The sequence below is a fragment of the Typopeltis vanoorti genome, chromosome 24 (assembly GCF_054136105.1).
Source record: "Typopeltis vanoorti isolate ZY-2024b chromosome 24, IOZ_Tvanoo_1.0, whole genome shotgun sequence".
NCBI lineage: Eukaryota > Metazoa > Arthropoda > Arachnida > Uropygi > Thelyphonidae > Typopeltis > Typopeltis vanoorti.
The window spans coordinates 69,538,652-69,557,086 of NC_143572.1; the positions used below are offsets into that span (position 1 = coordinate 69,538,652).

Consider the following 18,435-nt stretch of genomic DNA (forward strand, 5'->3'; position numbering starts at 1 on the left):
CTCCAGCCTGCCCTGTTGTTATGTCGGTCCATCATGATATTCGTCCGCTTTCGAAACTTTCTTCTTTTCCATGGCCCTTCTGTAAAATCTTTAGCGAACTGCACTCCGTACCACACGTTATCGCTGCAGCCACCCCATTCAAAATCGCCGTGCGGAGGTTCGCGTGGGGATTTGGCGCACGTGCACGACTTCAGATGACCGGCGCTGCAAGCACGGGCTGTGGTATGGACAAGTGCTGCCGTCGAGAAGGCCGTGACGAAAGCTTGCTCTCTCCTGCCTACGGATGAGAAGAAAGATAAAAGGAATTACTTTTACACGAAAAAAGAAAAAAAAAACCCATTTAGATTACACTGTATCACCTTACATTCAGTGACGTTTGAGATAGATTCAACGTGAATTTTGGAAACCCGAGCTCCTGACCAGCTTTGGGTGTATTAATTAGAAGCACCATTATTATCTAGCGCACCTTTTCATTAGTTGGATGAAATAATGCACTTTAGAGCTACCTTTATTATTACAGGAGTGCTCTAGATCTTTTGCGGTATTGTTCCTCTTGTACAAGGAACAATTTATAGTTTTCCGATAACCGGAAACCTAAAATTGATACGAACACACCTGATCTTAATTAAAGCTTTGCAAAAACATTCGCTGTTTCCTAATGTCAAAATCAATATGTTGTTGATGTTCTTTGCTCCTAATTACAGTTATGTGTAAAATTCACTACATAATGCCCCTCTTTATTGTTTCATATTTGTAAAAGGTTCACACCTGACTCTTTTAACAGAGAGGCTCGACTATTCTAGTTTCTGTAACGAGGCAAGCAAGATTAAAAGCCTTTTACAAAAATTTTTTTTTTTCATTATATGGTTAAATTCCGGATTAAATCTTGCCAAAAGTAACATTAAAGCAATCTTCATAATGCCAAATTGTTCGTCCCTCTACTATGCATGCTCTTCTTGCTTTTCAGCTGTTATATCAGAACTCTATTTTATTTGCAGACTGTTGAAATGTTTATTGACGCCACTTAATTGATCAAAATAAGTATCATGGGGATCATCAAGTGCATTCTTCTTTTATTAAATTAAATCATGAAAAAAGGGAAATTTTTCATAAACTTAGAACATTTATCGGGATATCATTCCAGATGGTGCAAAGCCTTGAAGGTGATACTACGATTTTTGAATCAGAAGGTCATTATGGGCTGTATTTAGTTATCCATTACGTATTTCTTCAAAAAAGGAAACTACTTTGACTGACGTGATACAAACGTAGGTTAAAACATATGAGAAATCCATATGACGGGCGAGTTCAGCTCTGGGTTTTAAGAGATTCCATTTTGCTATGAGCAAATGACTAGTTAGTGGATTTGTGTGTGTGTGTGTGTGTAGGGGGGAGTTGTTAGGTATATTTTGCAATATTAGGTAAAAGAAAATTACTTGTGCAATACATATGCAAAAAAAAACAGCTCTGGTTCAATCGTTTTGATAAGAAATTATATCACACGCAAGAATGGTATTGCGAAACTCATTTTATTATTATTACCTACAGTCCTTTTCGTACCTGTTTTGACTTGTATCATTTTACTTATCTATCGAATGAAATTTCGCCTTAGGCTAGCCAGTTATGATCAGTTGAAGAGATAAGGGTAACCGTAACTGATATCAACAAAAATATGCAAACGCAAACTGATCCCAAAACATTTTATATGATTTTTACTTGTAAGCATAAGCAGTAAGAGAGAGAGAGAGAGAGAGAGAGAGGACTATTTTAAAATGGCCAATTAAGCGCATATCCCAACGACATTCACTTCAGTTAAGCAACAGAATCAAAACTATGGATTGTATCATTACTTCTTTCTACTCTATAATTAATTGGTTTGAATATGTCATACTGTAAGTTTTATGTCTAGAAGCTGATTTAGGTTGAGATGTACAACATGATCATTGTGTTATCTATAAAAATGATTAATCAGTAGAGAAATTGTCAACATTTCGTTAAGATACATATACGAAGAAATTGCAAGAAAAAAATAAGACTTCCTGACAGTGTGACATCTACAGATTTTTTAAGCTAAACAATCAATATCTGATTCAATAAAATGTACAAAAAGCTTAGAACCAATGGAAAATATCAGAAATCAAGAATGGACATTGATTACAGTGACCTCCTCCGAAATGCCATAGATCAACCAATCTTGTATAGGATTGATTTTTAAATCAATCCTATACAAGAGAGTTATTAAGACTTTAGCAGAACAGTGTCGTCTGTGGGCATGCCATTAGAAATACGAACTGAATTTGTCAATGTGTTTCTTGAAGAATTGGAAGTTGTAGGCGTTTGGAAAAACAGTACGGGAACGAATTTTTCAAACGATAGAGGAACGTGAAATGAAGGAAGAGGATGGGAAGTTAAGAATAAAAACTACGAACTGTAGTTAATCGAAATATTCGCTTATAAAATTCCACAAAGTTGTCAAAGAAATATTTCATAATTAGCAGATATATGCGAATGTCTCTCTTTCAACAGAGTATATTATTCTTTCTACTTAAGTGCACATTTATTGCTTTTTAGAAAATAATACTGACTGTAACTATTTACTTTTATTTTACCTTGATCAGAAAGACATGTTATAATCATAACATATGCCTTAATATCTTTAAATTATAGTTGGTCACGCTATAAAGAAATATATACACTGCTTGGAAGAAGTCATGGATACCCCACCAATGGGCAAGGTATATCATACCATGTAACTAGTCACGTGTTGGTAGACGGTATAAATTAATATGATGCTCTCCCAAGTCAGTACAACTGTGTCAGGGTGAAACAGTTGCACTTACTTGGAAGCATCATATGCCTCCAATATATATACCGGCTACAAACACGTGACTCGTTACATGGTATGATATACCTTGCCCATGGGGGGGGGGGTATACATGAATTCTTTCCAAGTTGTCTTCTTACCTTCTATCTCAGTATGGTATCACTTTGTTGATCTAGAATGGCCCAATTTGTCAACAGTTTGTCGAAAAGATAGGACTGTGACATGGCTTCCTATTCCTTTCTCGCAGACCTATCTGTTCGGCAAATTGTTGGCACATTGGGCCATCAGATGAACAATTAGTGATACTACACTGATAGAAGCGCAGGGAGACAACTGCAAGTGCTACCTGCAATGGATGATCCACCATACTCCCCGAAACGTGATCGTAGGATGCTATGAAAGATAATATGTAAAAACCGCCATTCATCGGCCAACACGTTGAATGCCGAGTCCCAGACATCGACTGGAACACGAATCTGCACAAAACCTTTTAAACCGAGACTCACATGGGTTTCCATCTTAGGACAGCAATATGCAAACTACACATTACCTCATCCAACATGTAGCGTCGTCTTCATTGGTGTAAATGGCGTATACAGTGGGACATAAAAGCTTGGAAACGAGTTATGGAAAACTTGTTATGGAGCGACGAATCATGCTACACCCTCTACCGAGCAGATGGACGGGTGTAGGTGTGGCGGTTGCCTGGTGCTTACCGGAGTGCGTAACCCCAACCATTAAATTCTTCGAGTTTGGTGATGGTATGGTCCTGTTTTTCCTACTTTGGCCTGGGGCTTCTGTGGTGCCAGGAACATTTAATACCGAGAGGTTTTTGAACATTCCGGGCAATACAATGCTTCCTACTTTTGTGGCATTTCTACGGAACTGACCATTGTCTCTTTCAGAAAGACAATACACCGAGTGATAAGGTTGCAGCCAACCCTGGGGTTAACTGGAGCGTTGGTTGAGGACAAGGAAGTCTACTATACACCAATCCAGGAACTCATTACATGCCTACAGGAAGAATAGTCCAAATTTCCCATTGATCGCTATCGCACGCTTGTGGAAATTATGGCATGTGGGATTGCTTCAGTCATAGCAGCGAAAAGAGGTCCTACATCTTATTAAGGTGGGTGTTTTAATACTGTTCCCGGTCAATTTTTATTTTAATATCTTAAAATAAGATACCATTACATTAAAATTTGAGCAGTATTGAAAGGTAAAAAAAAAGTATAAGTCAAATTCAGCATGAATGTAATAGAAAACCATTTGATTTGGAAGAAATGCTTACAAAAAGGGATGATTTGTCTTATTAAAAACGTTTGGTCAAAATAATGTTTATTTAAAGCTGAAAGAAAAGTAAATCAACAATCGTCAGTTACTTATGTGGTACTTTTTGTTTTCTTATTTAACAGAATTATACTTAGATGCAGTTTAGTCTTTGTAGCGATTAATGAGTAGGACAATCCTCAAAGGCAATGTACATTCCGTTTGAAGGAAGAAACATTGTTTTCCGATTGAGATACTTTATAATGTATAGTTTATTTATTTATGTTTTACAGATATCAGCACCACGAAGCGCATAATACATTAATATCATGGAGTAAGAAGTCAAATGAGTTGGGAACACTGCTCTGGAAATCAAGCATGGTTTTTCAGAGCCTATCGTCTGATTAATACGTGTTACTTTTTTCCCTTAGTTGGATACATTCCCAATATTGAAAAGTTTCACAAACTTCCACAGAAACATCTACGAAAGTCTAGTAAGTAAAATACCCATCTTTGTTATTTAAACTGATATTCTGCGACAATCAAAAGCGTTAATTATTCGAACACCAAATATAAACTAAACTGTACGAAGAGTGAAGTTCACAGTTTGAATCACAGTTTCAAAAAATTGTAATTAGCATAGCGATGCAACGCGGTTCATTTGTTTGAAGTCCCATTTTTCCGTTATACTTTGCATTTTTCAAAGAATTTTAACACACTTTATTTAATATGGTTCGGAACGAAATTCGCTATAAAATATAGCAAACTTTGCATAAACAATTTGCATATAAAAGTGTGCAAACATTATGTCTTAAACGAGTAAAAAGTCACTTTTTGGTCACTGCTGTGTTTACTGAAGTGCAATAAGAATGATTAACGAGGTTCATATTTGCTTTATGCTTGGTAACCGGTAAGGTAATCATTACGCAGTCAAACTCAGTTTGTTTTTTTTTCCGTATGGAAACTTAATGGACGACAGAGAAAATATATTCTCGCCTGCATATTGATATGTAAATTTTATGTGTTTTGGCGCAAAATCGATACCAACGCAGGTGATGGGACACATTCATATTAGTTCGGTATGTGCGGGATATGAAAAAATATTATTAAATACAAACTTCTCTGACAGCCCTCATCAATACAGTTTATAAAATGAAAGACGGTGAAGTATTGAACTCTATTAATTTTATTTTATTTGACTGTCGGAATCCTAATCAAAATGAATGAGAAAAGCTAACTCTGTTGCATAAATAACAGAAAATGCATTCGGATCAGAGAATTTTTGATTAAAGATGCTTATTTTCTGTCTTTGCATTTCGCTGGTATTTTTATTATAGCTATAACATTTTTGTATCATTAGTGAACTTTTTTTTTATCAGTTTGTTGCAAAAGTCGTGGCTCAAGATTAATTATAACAAAGGTATTGTTTCTTAATATTGTTTGAAAATAAATGGAATTACTCATGCCTATTTTTAAATTAATTTTATTTTTAAATTATTGAACTTAAATTATGCGTTAGGCTGCCAAGCCGAAAAAATATGAATTTTTGACACGAAGTGGTTTTGCTTGATCTCTGATGGGCCAGAATTAAGTAAGACTGTTCAGAAATAAACATTTAAAACACTAATAATGCAAGGCAAATTTTTTCGCATACTTCATCCAATAGGATAGTACCTTTCGCAGTGCTGTATACCATGACCAAGTTTGAAAATGTGTGTCTGTATGCTATTACAAATGCTACCAGAAACTTCTCCCGTCCACACAACTAAAATGAAAATGTTCGTTTGCTTTTGTTTGATTATTGATTTTTTTTTTTCTTTTTGGAAGCTGAAGAGGCTGGTGCACGTGACGTGTTTATGCCATAATAGACCAGATGTGAAAGTCAGATCGAAGAAGGGAAAACTGGTCTTGGTTGGGGAGCGAAGTGTTATCAGAAGTGAGGGAGATTTACGCATGGTTTTTTTTTGGGGGGGGGGGGGATAAAGGGTTATTGCATTGGTTTCAGTTATATTAACATTTAATTTGCTAGTGCAAAATTATTCCCTTTGAGTAAAAACCATTATCATGATATTATAAAATTGTTTGTTCCAGACAGCGATATTATGCTTTATGCGATATTTCCAGAAGGAAAATTAAAAGAAAAAAATAATATATATTCTGCTCTAAGGGTTATTTTCTGGGTAACCCAATGAATTTTATGTGATAACTATCGAAGTAGAAATAAACTTCTGTTTATTTCTACTTCGTTACGTGACATAAGGACTAAAGGATTTCAGTAAGTCAATACTTTTAAATAAGTAAGTTGAATTATGCTTTGAAGTCAATAACACCATATCCACACACGCGCACACACGCACACTTCATTTCCCTTGAGAAAATCCATAATAAGGTAATAAGTTATCGCTTCAAATTCTAAAAAAATAAACAAAGGAATGTACCTGTAGTTAAATCGGGTAAAAACTTTGGTGCCCTTGTTATGGAGGAGCAGTTCCACCTTCTGTCAGAGAAGATTTCTTGGCACGTGATCATCACCCTTTGGCTCGCGAATACAACATACGGCATCAGAGGTAACTGTTTTTTGCAGACCTTCTTTTGTACTCCTGGAAGTCCGTGATGCTTATAAGCCTTCACGCAGTGGAATGTACGGTTCCAGTGCAGATTAGAATCAGCCAGTCCCCTAATAGCGCGAAAAATAATCAAAATTAAAATTTTAGAAAATATTATAGCTTCATGGTGACAGATAACTTTTACAATATGAACCTTAACGAACTTAACATATCAGTATTATGTCTTTCAGGTTTTGTATTCACAAGAGTTATAGGATCATTGCATGTGTGTGTGTGTGCGTGCGTGTGTGCGTGCGTGTATGTGTGTGTGAAAACTCATCCATTTCCGTATGAGACCATCGCGAGTTTTTATCCTTCAAACCGTCCAGGACAACGATGTTACTCACCTTATCCTAAACTTATGTTTACCAAAGCCATTCTGGGCAGGTAACGGACCTTAAAGTTTCTGTGTACATCAGATCATTATTATTGTTGCCAATGCGTGTGCGTTGATTATAGTTTTATAGCGAATCCTTTTGTGGATCAGAATAACATACGAGCAACATCGGAGCTTCGGTGATAAACATGCCATAGTGATATGTATGCACAACTTTTTTTTTTTTTTCACTTGTTACAAAGTTGGCATTTGAAAAGAAAAGTAGACCTTTCATAAGATGTATATGTCATGAACGTTAAATATGGATTTTTGGTTGCTTATGAGAAAGCAATCAAAAACACGTACTTTACAAGAACAAAAGGCAAAAACGAGGATATTGGAAACCTATAAGCAACCGATGATACTTGATACTTCTAGGTTTCAAAACTCCTTGTTTATGTCTGACCTAGATATGTTTTAGTCCAGTTTATCTGCTTCTGTGTGAAAAAAGAAACCCTGAAATCGGTCAACTCACGTCGTTTGAAAAAACAAATCTCTTTTTATTCTGAAAAAGTGTTCCTCGTGTCAGAGACGAGAATTGTATCCGACTTGGCTACGGAGTCGTCATCACTCAAAATGATGACTCATGACAGAAAATCAGAAGCATAAAAAGTTCAACAGGATATTAATTTAACTTGCCAGTCATTCCTATCAGAAATTTAATTGAAAAAATTTTCAGGATCTTCCTAGTCGAGAATTATGTAACAATTTCAAGTATCGTTAGTCGATGAAATTAATACTAGTGATTAAAATGGTACTAGAGGGAAGAGAATATTTCTCTTTCAAGCACGCAGGAATATTTAGTTACAGCTCCTCATATCATTATCAGGAAGGACCGTTAACATGATACAAGTAAACGGATATCAAACTCGGATTAAAACAATCCCAAATTACGTTAAGGGAGAAAGACTATGGAGGGAAATCTATTACATCTACCTGTATCATCATTAGGAGATAATCAGGACTATAATGAAATAAGATGACAAAATCACGCAATTAAACTTAAGAATCAAATCATGGAAATGGCTCTAAATAATTTTAGATCTACAACGTGCTAAAAAATTCGATTGTCATAGTTGTATGTTGTTTCTCGTTAAGTGTGTTTCATAAAATACGTAGATTCGTTTGTTCATCAGTTTGAACGCCTGGCATCTTCCATTCTGAATGGACAGATTTCACAGAAATTTGCTTTCAATCGAACGATTTTAACGCCGCATTCGGAATTATAATAACTCATTGCTGACATCTCTAATTAAAAGGCCCCGATAAGAGTAGGACGTAATCTAGTCTGGTAGCTGTGTATTAACGTTTGATGCATTCTTTCTTTTTGTCGATGTTCACTTACGGGTAAGTTGTGAGCCTGTCATTTTATACAATGAGATAGCATTATTATGTTTTTTTATTTATTAAATTTAATCCACAAATGTGATAACAAAAACGACCAACAATTCTTTTGTATAATTTTATTTATCGATAGCGCCCAAGATATCGAAATTGTTTACTTAAACTACGACTGAATAAATATTTTGCGTTGCATCATGCAAGTCTATAAGACAAGTATATTGTATCAGATGTTTACATGTTTTTCTCCGGCCGGTTTTTCTATTTAGTGAAAGCAAAAAACCCTACCACCTGTTTTAAAACCGGCTGACTCACAAACAGTTGAAGTCTTATCTAGAACGCTGGCATTTCAACTGGATTCCGATCGAAGTGCTTCCAGATTATTCTCCGACTGCGTTACGGAGAAATAGTTAAGGAAAAATAGTGAAAAAAAAGAAGAATACTCAATTGCTTTTTCTCTGAAACTTCTAAACATCGAGCAAATATGTTGTCACTCTGGTCTTAATAAGCCGAGTAAGCACAACTGGCTGGCCAGGTTCACTGTATCCTGTCGGACAATCCTGTCCTAACTTTTCTTTCTCGGTTTATTTTTTAGTTATTTTTTTATTTTTTTATTTTAAAAAAGTAGATCCTTTAGAGGCAATACACGCAATTTGACAATGTTATGCTCAGATGATATGCTCATCTGGCATTTAACTCAACTTTTATCGTTTTCTTATTTCATTTTTAACATCATTTATGAATGAAAATAACTAAACAAATATTACTTCATTTATTGATCACAAATTATCCTATTGAATGTTCTTTTCATACAAGCACAGCGGCGAATTTCTGTAATGAAAAATAACCGTAACGGGAGGGTGACGATGACGAATGACACTATTATAACAGAAAATGATGTTCCAGCTGTTCAGACGAACTAAAACAGATTAGACATAACAGAGAGACCCTACCCTGTGGAAGTGCCATATTCCTATTGCTGAAGAGTCTATTGTTACCGTGTAATGGAGTATTTTGATGGATAGTGTAGACTAGATCGCTCACTCGCTAAACAGGATGTGGCATCATGGAAGAATATGTCACATCTTCTTCGACCTATCACTCAAAATATCTCTTACACACACACACACACACACACACACACACACACACACACACACACACACACACACACACACACACACACACACACACACACACACACACACACACACACACACACACACACACACATTATATATATACATATATATAAAGGTTTAATGACTATTACCGAGTGAAAAGATGACAAGATATATTTAAAAAAGATACTACTAGTTTACTAGTTTCGTTACATGAACATCCTCAGGTATCACAATCAAAGAAGTATATAAAAAATTACAGAGACTTAAAAGAGGGATCTTCAGAAGTAGTTGAGTGCCTGGGAGAAAGAAATTTGTCAATTTTCTTTGGAGAGAAACCATTGTTAATAAACGTTTTTTTAAGAAAACGGAGTTCATTTTCAATTTCTGTTTCTTCTGTAAGTAATGATTTGGCTCGGTGGACTAAAGAGGAAATAATACCACATTTTTGTGGGGGATAATGATGGGAGGAAGCATGGAGGTATCTGTCAGTATGAGTAGGCTTTCCCTCTTCCCCAAGAGCCTTCATCTCCTTGCCTTACATCAGCTCTCTTTCACCAAAACTGGCCAAGATTCTCAAGAAATTCAACTTCAAAACGTGCTTAACTACGCTTCCAAAACTTCGTTCATTACTTAGCAAACATAAACAGAAACATCTTCCTACTCAGTTTCCAGGAGTATACAAGATTTTGTGTGATTGCGGAAAGCCATACTATGGACAGACTGCTAAATCCATCCTTCTACGTTTGGATGAACACCGTAGAGATATCTCCTATAACAGGACTAGAGCTAGCGCTCTCTCTAGCCACGTTCTCTTTACAGCTAACTCAGACGAAGGCCGCCAGCACATTGTAAACTGGACTCAAACTGCTAACATCCATGTGTGCTACGATGAACTCGAAAGAAAGATTGTTGAATCTAGGGAAATTTCTCTAGATTCCTCTCATATCAACAACAGCCTGAGTTACAATCTCTCTGACGCACACGTTGCTTCTGTTCAGTACTGGCGCACTCGCGACAGCGCGTAGTATTCGTTTGTTTGGAACTCATACTTGCATTTTTTCAAACACGCTACTGTTTTTTATACTTGTTCTGTTAGTACAATTTTAAGTCTCTGTAATTTTTTATATACTTCTTTGATTGTGATACCTGAGGATGTTCATGTAACGAAACTAGTAAACTAGTAGTATCTTTTTTAAATATATCTTGTCATCTTTTCTCTCGGTAATAGTCATTAAACCTTTTTTTATAATATTCCAACCGAGTAAAAATGAATTTTGAATATATATATATATATATTAAATGCTCTTATCTCTCTCTCTCTCTCTCTCTCTCTCTCTCTCTTATTTAAATAATACGAAAGTCTGAATCACTATTTAGTATATATATAAAAACTTAATTTTTTTTAAAATTATCTTTAATTTTATTTAAAAAGAATCAAAAGTAAAATCAAATTCGTGAAATTCTGGCTTTTGGACAGCCTTACGTACATTTATGCAATATTTGTGTTAGATGACAGCATATCCCTAATCCTGATTGGGATTTATTTGAATGTATCCTCCTGGTGTGAATTCTATGGTCGATTTTGCTGAGTTGCCGAACTCAAAGAACCTAGTTTCTTAGAGCGAAACCCTACTTTCATTCACTAAAGATTTGAAACTTCTATAATCGGTAGTAAATTACTTTATCACACTGAAATCGAAGATGAAAGTTAATACCTCGCATATATTTAATTTTCATAGTAATGATTTATTTCTTCAAATGTCCTTTTTTTTTTTTTCGGGGGCTGACGTGTCTTGGAAACGAAACACGTTTGTGTGTGTGTGTGTGTGTGTGTGTGTGTGTGTGTGTGTGTGTGTGTGTGTGTGTGTGTGTGTGTGTGTGTGTGTGTGTGTGTGTGTGTGTGTGTGTGTGTGTGTGTGTGTGTGTGTGTGTGTGTGTGTGTGTGTGTGTGTGTGTGTGTGTGTGTGTGTGTGTGTGTGTGTGTGTGTGTGTGTGTGTGTGTGTGTGTGTGTGTGATTACACCAAAGCCCCTACATTGTTTTTAAGCTGATTACAGGTTCTACTTGACGATAAACAAGAGATTCCGAGAGAATAATGTTCCGTCATCTCTATATGAGACCAGGTAATTCATGTTTAGTTCTTTTTTATGTGAATCCTTCTCACAAAAGGTTGTAAGCCTATAGTATAATAGTACTATGAGTGGATAGATAATCCTAAAATCTATCTCTAGAGACCGAACACGAGAAACTCTTTCAGGACTTGGCTATGAATTTCATGTAGCCTAAAAATATTTATAAACATCCATGCTAGGTTGGTATTTACACAACCTGTTGGTGGGAGAGCAGCGACTCGACCAGCTATGTCGAAGTTGAGCCAAGTTAAACTCCTAATCAATGTGGAAAGCTGAGATCATAATAAATGTTTCGATGGAAATCGAACCCACTAGAAGGGCATCTTGTTTGTTATTAACTGTGCCACTCTGTCATCAGTATTTTTCATCATTGATAATACGTCATATATTACTTAATGTGGCTGAAAATTGTTGTAATCAAGGGTTACGTTTTCATAATAACATCGAAGAAATGAATAAACACAAAGGCATAATATAATGAATTTTTTCCATCACATTTTCGAAGGTATACGATAGAGAATTTAACCGGATATAGTCTTCATAAACTAGACATTAAGAAGATAATGAGAAACTTTAATTATTTAACGCCTGGCGAATTTAAATGCGTTGGTGGGTTTCACATTTAAGATGTCCTTTGGTTCTTTGAACCCTCTCAAGTCTACGTGCCGCGGTGTTCGCAAACGCACACGTGGAGCGAAGGTCTGGTAAATGTTCTATCGGGTTACGTAATGCATGGTGGAATGCACGTAGCCAGTCACCTATAGATGAAGTGAGCAAACGAAGTAAAGAGAGCAAAATGGGGTTGTAGGCCGACCTTGAGGAGGCCATGAGCGAATGGTGTTTCCTTGTACGTCCTTAGTGCCGTCATCAGAACGTCGGTTTCAAAGGGCAACTTGCACGCGGCTTCGGAGCACGTATTTCTCTAGCGGACGAGAGAGTCAATAGATTATGCGGCTTCCTGTAGCTAAATATAGGTGAATTCATGGATGATATCACGTCGCTCTCTCTCTTCACTGCGTTGTGTCCCTGGAAGTACATGAAAACCACTTGTTCTATTTTGTACCTCCGATGATTGTTCAAACACGTTCACTCTCTAAGCGTTCAAAACTGTGAACGCCTTTGTGTCTGTTGCATTCAAATCAACAGCTATATGTCTATATATGTGCCGTATTTCCGAAACCTACTGGCATGAGATACCTGAGCATCAACAAGATCTGAGGATAGACTTCCGTGATGAATAGGCGGAGTTTTAGTAACGCACAAGTCTTAATGGGACTATGCAGTGCATCTTGTTCATTTATACGCAACATACTGCCAGGAGGGGAGATCTAAAAAGAGTTCGAGCTTGGCTGCGTGGTTGGAAACCCACGCACAGGTCACGAAGTGTGAAAACTCCTAGCTTTCTTAAAGATGCTTTGGAACAACAGTCCAAGTGGAAGGAGAACAACCATACCATAGCATGGCTGAAATGAAAGTAATCGGCCGCATATTTTTGCAAATAGAATTCTTAACAATTTATCACTTTTCCTGAAAATATATCACCCCTTACTGAAACAAATTCATCCATTCAGTCCAAGTTATTTTCATTCCCCACGAGCTGTTTTTATTCGATGAAAATATAAAGGATGACAATATAGCGGTTCAAGTGTGTGAGTATGGGAATATTTTTCAAAGTATGGTACTGGGTCGTTGGTTATTGCCCATCGCAGAATTTGCTCATTTCAGCATCATACTCGGGGTACAATTTTAAATGCACTTCAGTCTTTGTAGGGGTATGTTGGAGAGATATGCAAAGAATCGTCCATAGAGATCATCTACATTAGCTACTCTGAAAAAATGAGGAACAGCAAAGTATTTCCTCTAAAACATGTCTCAAAATGATACGAGTTATCCATGTACTTTAAGCACAGCATTATAGCCAAAGCTGGTGTCACTGATTTGATTTCTCATGTTCCAAATTTTCGACAATGCAGGATGATTTGTCAATGAAGAAGTTTTCACCACATCCGTTAGAATGAAAGCAAACATTTAAATATTCCTGATTGGTTCAAATTCCAATTTGGACATTAACCAAAATGGAACCATGTTCACTTATTATATACTTCTACCAAAATATTTTAAAAATAATTTTAGCAGCTGTCATAAATTGTTTTTGCATTTTCCATTCCTTGCTTCTGGTTCCTATTCTATACTCATCCTCTGATTATAATGTTCAGCTTTAGTCCCACAGCAAGCTTTTAACCTACTACTTCACAAATGGAGACTTTTGTTGCACACTATGTTCATAGCCAACTGCTTTTACTACGTTTGTCAAAACAGTAGGCCATGAGAGCGGAGCCTGTTAAAGTAACTTCTGAATTGATATAAATGGAAATATATTAGGTTTTTTCCTAGGCCTGTCTACCCCTGTGGAGATGGCGTTTGCAATCCATAGCGCTAGACCTTCCGAAGGCAGAGAGAGAGATGGTTCTTAGTTCGATATTTGTTGCCGACTACAAAGCTTTTTTCTCTAAGTTTTTCCTGACGGATTCCCGAGTTAGTCGATTTATAGCAAACAAGCATTTTTTTTTTTTTTTTACAATATTTCAGCTTCGATTGAGTGAAATACTAGAAAATCTATGAAATAACCGGAGCAAACAATAACAGTAGCCTCTGGGAATATCTCACTTTTCAAATTGGATTCCTTGTTACTGCTGGCACATTAATAAAGAAGCCTACATACACATAACAATGAAAATTTAAAAAGTATATAATTATATACTTTTATATATAATTTGTGAGATTAGAAATTTTAAAATTTCATACCCATAAATAATTACTACATAGCTGTTGACACTGACTTTTTAAAAATATCGGCATATTTTAAAACATCAGCATTTATAAAAGCAAGACCCAATTGTTGAGTAATTTAATTTTTATTTATTTTTGATTTGATGTTTTCTTGAGTTCTTAGACTTGACTAGCTTAAAAAAGTATCTCCACTTGAAAACATCCTGACATTTCCATGCGAGACAAGTTCCTCTCGTGTTTGACAGCATTTTGGATCTTTCTCGTGAGAATTTTATTAATTAATGCGGGTATTATTTACTTGTTAAACTGATTCAGTATATTGGAAAGCTGTTTCTAAATATTTCCGGGTTTTTTTTTCCCTGTCGGTATTGTTAACTTTTTTCAGGGTAGTGTACTTTTAGGAAGAACTACAAATAGATTGTGTAAACTTTATGTGGTAAACGAGTTCTCGAATAAATAAAGCGAAGACAGATATTGCAAGAATATGATAAAGACAGTGAAACTTTTATAACTTTATTGAAATGTTTGCTCCATTTTTCTGTCATATAAATAATTGCTAAATAGCTAAATGTTTGCGAGAATTATTTAATCTATTAATGCCGCGGCGGCAGTTGTTCAAATAACCTGGGCAGCAGAGGTTATTTGTATCAAAGCTTAAGTATCGGTAAATTTATGGCGTATTAAAAGCAACTGATTGATTTGTTGACTCTTCCACAGTTTCACGTTAACCCGTTATCATGTTATTCTATATTGCTATATCTTCTTTGCCTCAAAGTTCATACAGGAACCAATTTCATTCTTTTATTTCTTATTTGGGTCTTTATTAACTTGACAGTAATTCTATACTACGATCGTAGCTCAAGATGTAATAATGCAAAGCCACGTTAATTAATATTTCTATTATTAAAACTCCAGACTCGATGAAATATAATCTATTTTATTCTTTTGTTGCAGTTTAAAATATTTGTGGCTTTTAAAATAATTGTAGTGCATAACGTATTAGCAATAATAATGTGGTTGCCATGGAAACATTACGTCACACCTTCTCTCAACGCCTTTTCTAAAGTACACAATACATGATTCAATTTTTTTGTACAGAATGGACAATTGCCACAGCATTTTTACATGGATTTAAATTTATTGTGCGCCCACACTTCAGAGAACCTAGTCTGGCAATCTACCAAGAATAGTCAATTCATGCTGAAGGGGAGAAAGAAATAAAGGATGTACGAATTGGTCACCAACATGCGAAATCACGTGCTTTGTAGGTAAATTTTCCAACTCTTGTACAAGCAAAATATTTACTACTTTAAGAACTAGAATTTTCATGAAAGGAAAGCTAATTTTCCGACGTATAATAATAAACACTCAACCCACGAAACGAATTGATTACTCTAATATCGGAATGGATTCTTCTTTTGACATGAGCAGAAGTATCAAAGGGTCTCGCATCTGTGGGCGTACAGTACCTGTATTTATTCCTTTTATTAATTCCTCCCACCAAAAAAACTATCCATCATTGTTAATTGTGTTTGCTTACTGAAGTTAACAGAGTGTGTGTGTGTGTGTGTGTGTGTGTGTGTGTGTGTGTGTGTGTGTGTGTGTGTGTGTGTGTGTGTGTGTGTGTGTGTGTGTGTGTGTGTGTGTGTGTGTGTGTGTGTGTGTGTGTGTGTGTGTGTGTGCGCGTGCGTGCGTGCGCAAATGCAGACATTTATCATCAAAAGACCAAAGGGGAAAAAGTCCTCTAAAGCCTTTTATCCCCCACATGTGTGTGTGTGTGTGTGTGTGTGTGTGTGTGTGTGTGTGTGTGTGTGTGTGTGTGTGTGTGTGTGTGTGTGTGTGTGTGTGTGTGTGTGTGCGCGCGCGTGCGTGCGTGCGCAAATGCAGACATTTATCATCAAAAGACCAAATGGGAAAAAGTCCTCTAAAGCCTGTTATCCCCCACAACGGGAATAGGCAGTCATCTATTAGCTGTAACTAACTTTTGAAGTTGTTTAGTGAGCAAGTTTGTATCCTTCAAACAATTACTGACAGCGAGCCCAAACCATTAATAAGGAAAAACGTTTTAGGAGGAGAGTACGATAGACAACTGCTGCCATCTCGTGGCTCATAATCCTAACACTAATATTGTCTGTAATAGCGTCAACTCTGTGGGTGATTATATTGAAATGCTGGGATAAAACTCGATTTACCTTCCGGTAAATCGTGTTTCATCCCCTGCCTTTTTTGAGCATCTTAAGCATCGTAGTAGCCTTTTTTAAGCAACTTAGCTGCCCTTCTTGGTCATCTTAGCGCTATGGAACCAGACGCATATTTAGAGGACTATACACCTCTAAAACGCAAAAGAAAAAAGAAATTAACGCAGAAGATCCATACTCTTTTGGTGCTAAAATCACGAAACCGTCTTAATAAAAACGCCTAACTTCTTGGTTTTTGTGATTTTAAAAAGATGTCTATTTTAGCAATTTAATACTACTTGGAAAGCGGAGAGAAGAGCGGTTATCGTTGTGATAAACATTGCAAATTTTAATGCTCTTCAATTAGCATGGTAGAGAGTTTTTCACTCGCAGTATTCAATTAATTATGAGTGCTATTAAGATGTCTGTATTGCTCAAAGTCCTGCTAAAGTTGATTCATCTAATAACTGAAATGTTTCCATTAGCAATACCATAAGTTTGCTGTATATTTATGGTTTTTCTCCATTTTTTCATATACACAATATGTCGTAATATGTAGAGGTCGTACTGCACAAGACTAATAGCGGAAGTTTTTTTTTTTTTTTGTCAAACTTCGGAATGTTGCTAAATGATGAAAACCGTACACAATAATGTTATCACCAAAGTTTACCCTAGAAGTAGAATCAAATAAGCAGTTAGCCTTTTTATATCTTCTAATTCTTCGTCAACAAGATGATAACCTACATTTCTCAGTCTATAGAAAGAAGGCTCATACAGACCATTATATCCATGCTGAATCTCATCACCATCCCAGTCAAAAGGCAGGAACTATTAAACACTGGTTCATCGGGTCCACTCCTTTTGTTCTTCAGACGATCTTTTACAGAAAGAACTACAATATATAACTTTTTCCTTTCTATCTAATGGTTATAAGAATTGCTTCATTAAAAGAGCTTTGAGTGTTTTAATATCTCTTCCTCTTCAAACACAGAAGAAATAACGCTCATTCCTATCCCTTATCTACAAAGCATCAGTGAACGTATAGCAAAAGTTTTAAAACCACTGAATAATTTTGTTGCCTTTCGACCGTTTAGAAAAATCTCCACCTTTCTCACTTCTCCTAAGGACAAGCTTCCACATCTTAATCATCCAGGTGTCTACCAGATTCCGTGCTCTTGTGGATTATCTTATTTCGGACAAACTGGAAGATCTGCCTCTATTCGACTAGAAGAACACCAATCTTATATTGAATACTTTAAACCTGAAAAGTCTGGACGTGCAGAACATGCCATTTTCACTAGACATAGAGTTCATTGGAGAAAGACAAGAGTCCTTCACAAAAGTCGGTTCCTCATGGAACGCCTTTATAAAAAAACATGTGAAACTTAGACTTCATTCTCTTAACTTAAAGACATCCGACGGCTTACGTCTATCCCCTTTATGGGAGATAGTACTTTACAAATCAGCTAATCTTTCCTAACTTTTTATTGTATTTTTTTAAATATTTTTTTAGGAAATTTATTGACCTTTTTAGTTATCTTACACCAGCTACTTAGGTGGCTCTTTTTGGAATTGTCAGTTTAATTTGAGCTTAATATGTACTGAAGATGCCTGTGACACACTGGCGAAAATTATACTATTAAATAATCTTTGTGCGTGAGTTTTCCGTTATTAATTTTGTATCGATATGTCTACTCACGATATACCTCTTTTAAAACTTAATATTAAACTAAAGTAAAGGGGATCCCGAATACTTTACAGATAGAATCGCCTTTGACGTCTCGAAACAAATCTAAC

General features: G+C 36.0%; 1 protein-coding gene across 3 annotated transcripts in view; it reads left to right on the forward strand.

Moving 5' to 3' along the window:
• The window catches only part of LOC150093390 (cell adhesion molecule 1-like), a 598,758-nt gene that overhangs the window by 27,698 nt on the left and 552,625 nt on the right, over positions 1-18,435 (forward strand). The window lies entirely within an intron of this gene.